At 37.4% G+C, this 5,452-nt stretch overlaps 1 pseudogene; it reads right to left on the reverse strand.

Annotated features, from left to right (window-relative positions):
• Nucleotides 1-4,293: 4,293 nt before the first annotated feature.
• LOC124959396 (olfactory receptor 5L1-like) lies at nucleotides 4,294-5,219 on the reverse strand (annotated as a pseudogene).
• Nucleotides 5,220-5,452: the final 233 nt, after the last annotated feature.

Below are 5,452 nucleotides of genomic sequence, written 5' to 3' on the forward strand. Positions count from 1 at the left end.
ATGAAAACTCATCTTTAAAAATTCTATTTCAATGTTCTATGGTATTAGGGAACTAAACTACGACAATTCCGTAGAAAATCTAAAAGTATCCTCTGCTAAGCAGAGGTAGTTCATTACCAACTTGCAGGAATATTAACAAAACCTTCAAAATTAGGGTGGCAGTGGTAATCATGAGCTCATCTTTGATCATTAAACACCTTATGAAGGATACTGGTGTGGCAAAAGTTGGGAAAATAAGAGGAAAAGAGAAAGTCTACCATTTTTTAGTTTGTATTTTTATATGCATTGATGTTTTATGTTGCAGAAGAAATGGTTCTAATTTCTCTCCTGTCTTAAATACAAGAAATAAATATTTAAAAAGTAAGGGCATGAGATAAGTGTTGTCATAAAAATTATTTAAGTCTAAGACAAATGAGTTAGACATATCATTTATTATGATTGGTTGCTCAGAAAATACATGTCTTTTCATTTTCACATACCTAGAGTCTAGTTTTAGAGAACAAACCTGTGATATAGATGTTTCCTCACTGGAACTGAATGTGTTAGATGTGTATAGAATGCTATTATACTGTAAATTAAACTCCTGGGAAATGGATCCCTTACTTAAAACAATTACTAATCTCTATGGCATAAGAAAATAAGTGAAAATTGAACTAAAAATTGATGTCACTGAAGGCTCAAAAATAATGAATCTCTGTGGAATGTGATCAGAAAATCTGGTTTAAAACCACCATACTTGGTGCTATATTACAGAGTAGGGTGAACATAGTTAACAATAATGCATTGTGTATTTTAAATAGCCAGAAAAGAGAATGTTCAATGTTTTCATGACAAAACAATGACAAATGTTTGTGGTCAAAGATATATAATTGCCCTGATATGATCATTGCATCATGTATACATGCATAGAAGCAGCATACTGTGTCCTATAAATATGCACAATTTTGGGCCAATTAAAAAGAAAAAAATATCCTGAGTGGGGAAAAAATAATTTGACACCAAACCTTCTTTTTTCTAGACTTTATGGGTGATTGGAATTCTGTATCCTAGTATCTGATATGTGAGGCACAGCTTGTATTGCCATTGGAATTACGATGAATATTTCTGACGAACTTTCCCTTTCTCATAATATTACAACATCCCTTAGATTCCAGGAGGGCGGACTGTTTACAGTTACACTGGAGTTTCTTCCCATACAGTAAATGTAATGGATCTGCTGGCCAGATTGCTCTAATCATAGGACACACTTATTGGGCAGGCATTGTGTGTCAGAATCTATCTAAATATTTTCTTCTTTTTTTTTTTTTTGTTGGGGGAGGTATCAGGTATTGAACCCAGGGTGCTTAACTACCTAAACAAATGCCAAGCCCATGCTCTGTGTTTTATTTATTAATTTTGAGACAGGGTCTCACTGAGTTGCTTAGGCCCTTGCTAAGTTGCTGAGTCTGGCTTTGAATTTTCAGTGCTCCAGCCTCAGACTCCTGAGCCACAGGAATTACAGAAGTGGGCTACCACACCCAGTTCTAAATCATGTCTATCTGTTGTAATTTGAACAAGGCAAAGAGTTGCTGGAGAAGGCAACTGCTTCCTGTTTTTTCCCAACCATGTGACTATATAGAACAAAGAACAGACTCAGAGCCAGTGTTAGGACCTGTCTCATGCAGGTATTTGGAATATAGGGCAGAATAAGAAAGAAAAAAATAAGTGAAAAGAAAAAAAGTGGAACCAGGGCAACATTTCATGCAGTGTTTCCTGATTCCTCCAGACCATATTCATTATTATGTAATAGTCACAATTTCTGTGAATTAGCTCCTGTTAATTGATGTTAGCATCTCAGTGTAACTTAGTTATTCATATATACATCAGCATGGTTTTCTCTCCCAATGAAAATGTGAATTTCTGGTGATCACAAAGGATTTCCCCTGATCTGTTGCCCTCCTCACACATTCCCATGTCCTCTCAAGAATGGACACTTACATAGAAAAGTTTCAAGCAGAACACTTGCCTTCATTCCCTTAATCTGGAATGTTTGCTCTTGCTCTGATCTCTGCCTTGTCAGGAATAAGGATGTGCACACAGTTAAAGTTCATTTATTAATTGCCAAAGTTACTCTGGATCACAAATCTTATCTTTACTCTTTTTGGTTTTGCTTACCCTATGTTGACCTTAGGTTTTTGGTGTAAAGATATAATAGTCGTGATCATAAAGTCTTGGGTGAAATGTGAAAATTCAGTAGAAAATTGCTAATAATGTGGACTCACTTGCTGCTCTTCCTTCTGAAGAGATTTTAAATAAGAGCACTGATATTGGAATCTCTACTGAATTTAATCTAGTTTAAGACAGTTTCATTTGTTTAAAAACCTCTATGGTAGACTATATCTTATAAATAATAATAATCACTCTGATTTCAAATTGTTAATTAGCAAAAATTATTTCTTGTGACCATGTGAACATCACTGAATACATGTTAAAATTTAATGTCAATAGCAGCTCGCATTGTAGCTCATTTCCTAGCATGTGTGAGACACAGGGTTTCAGTTTCAACAGCACATATAAATAAACAAAATAAAGGCCCATCAACAATTTAAAAAATGAAAATATTTAATATCAATAAAATTCTGTGAGTTTGGCAGAATTGGTTATTATTAAAATGTGAGAAACCAAGAATTGAAGAAATTAAGTTCCAAGTTGAAAAATTAAGGTTGAAAAACCAATCCTAGTTTTTATGAATTGGTCTTGCGACTTTCTAATGTTTTATGACTGGAAGAATGTAGATGTTCAGAGGTGGGTTCACTGAGCGTGAGGAGGAACGATGCCTACCCTACTTAGCCTTACCCAGCGCACTTACTCAGGCATTGGAGATCAAGCTCTGAAGGAACGGATCTAATTTTATTTAGGGTTGCACAGGACATATATAGGCACATTATCCAATCAGGTTAACATGCTTGTTAAAGTATAACAGAGTCAACCTATAGGTGAACTGTATGTCGAGGGTCCAGGTAGTGTAAACAAGCCAAGCATGCTTAAGCAATTCTGTCCAGCAACAGGTCTGAGACAAAGGACTGGGGGAATGGCAAGCTCCTGCACACAGTATGAGGCAAGGCACGGCGGGCTGAGCTCACATCACAACTTTCTGGGAGGCATGACAGAACGAGGCCTCCCCTCAGCTCAAACTCAGCCTCAACAGCTGCAAAGACCTTCATTCCATGGCAAGTCTTTACCATTACCTCAGTTTCTCTGTTCAGACTGTTTGGTTTACTTAGATCATGATATCAGTGACTGCTGTCAGATAAGCTTGAGGAATGTTCCCTACAGAAGAGTTAATTTAAACAAGTGAGTGCAAACTACAAACTTAAGTAAATTATAATGACTTTATAAAGGAGGATTCAATGCTGCATATGAGTCAAGTATGAATCAAGAAATGATGCTTAGGTACACAGAAAATAGTGATAAAGGATCATTATATGAAGAATAAATACACATGGAGGAAACAGAAACAAATTTAGAAATGCACTTACAAGGTAAAGTACACATTTAATCCACAAGGTATTGAAGAGGTAGCATGAAAATCAGAAGGTAAGAAAAAATAAAAAAGAATGCTAAGTCATAGGTGCACCTACTCATAATAATGGTGAGTCAGTGACTAATAATGAGGAAGAGAGATGAGGCAGAATCCATAAGAAAGAGATAGAATGAATTATATATAAGGAGTTATAATAAATTCTTGCACCAGACATGTAATTTATTTATTCTAAGATTCTTATAAAATGAATATTATCTCCATTTATCAAATAAAATAATGTGTGAAGTTCTAAAAATAATGGACATTGCAACAACTACCATGGCAATAAAGGAACCAAGAAGAAAAAAATAACAATTAACAATATACATGCATGTATGGAATTCTCATGCTTGCATAAACTAATTGACAAGAAGCTGTTCTTCATTATAGATATCAGAAATTCAAGTTTTAAAAGTATTATGTTTTTCCTAAAGATTACTGAAGCAAATGACTCTTGTGAGTTCTTCATTAAAACACATGATAGATTAAAACAAGTTAAACATTCATTTCCTAAGAGTACTACTGCTCATATCACTTTACAGCATTACAAATTGAAGAAAAACATATCAATAATCGGCAACTTTGACAATGCTGAATCCTGTATTTATGAATTGAAACTGCACAAAGATTAGAGAACAAAAAGATTATTTCATACTTGCCTATCTCCTCCTCATCCTCTGCTTTCCAACTCCTGTGTCCATCTATTCACCCTTATTACAAATTATGTTTTATTAAATTGCCTGGTGTAATATTTTGGAGTCCACCACTTTTCTGAGAGCTTCTTTCACATCCTTGTTCTTCAGACTGTAGATCAGGGGGTTCAGCAAGGGGATCACCATGGTGTAGAAGACTGTGGTAACTTTGTCAATGTCCAGACTAGTGCCAGAACTGGGATGGCAATAAATGAACAGGATTGTTCCATGAAAGACGATGATGGCTGTGAGGTGGGAGGCACAGGTGGAAAAAGCTTTGTGCCTCCCCTCTGCAGAGCCCATCTTCAGGATGGTGATGAGGATGAACAGGTAGGAGGTAAGGATGATGGTGATGGTAATGACCTCATTGAAATTGACCACAATGAAGAGCAGCAATTCATTCACAGTGACATCAGAGCAAGCAAGATTTAAGAGTGGTGGTAGATCACAGAAAAAGTGGTTGATCACATTTGACTTGTAGCCTGGGATCTCAAGAGTTAAGCACAGGTGAATCAGAGAGCAAATAGATGCATAGAGATAACAACCAGAAACCAGCTCAGCACAGAGCTTCTGGGACATGATGACCATGTACAGCAATGGGTTGCAGATGGCCACGAAGCAGTCATAGGCCATCACTGCCAGCAGGAAGACCTCTGTGATTGCATAAGTACAAAATAAATAGAACTGCACCATGCAGTCCTGGAAAGAAATAGTTTTGTCCTTGGTAAAGATGTTGGCCAGCATTTTGGGCACTATGACTGAGGAGTAGCAGAAGTCCACAAAGGACAAGTGGCTGAGGAAAAAGTACATGGGAGTGTGCAGGTGAGAGCTAAGCTGGATCAGTGCGACCATGCCCAGGTTGGCCAGAACTGTGACTCCATAGATGAGAGGACTCTCAACTCAGCGAAATTTGACAATCCCAGGAGAATGAACTCTGTCACAGTGGAACAGTTTTCCTTGGCCATTTTACCTGAAATCAGGTGTCGGGGTACCCGGGACCCCTGGCCCTAGGTGTGGCTAAGATGGCACCTGGCAGTGAGCCAGAGCAGTTAACTTTTGCACAAACATCTGACATCATTTTAAGGAAGTCTTTATGACTGGTTCTCTGGTCTCATGCACAACGCATGATCTCGGTATGCCCTGCTTGGCTCTCTGTATCTGTCCACGCTTTTCCCTTGTGTGCTCTCCTTTGATTGGT

This window comes from Sciurus carolinensis, chromosome 11 (assembly GCF_902686445.1).
Source record: "Sciurus carolinensis chromosome 11, mSciCar1.2, whole genome shotgun sequence".
NCBI lineage: Eukaryota > Metazoa > Chordata > Mammalia > Rodentia > Sciuridae > Sciurus > Sciurus carolinensis.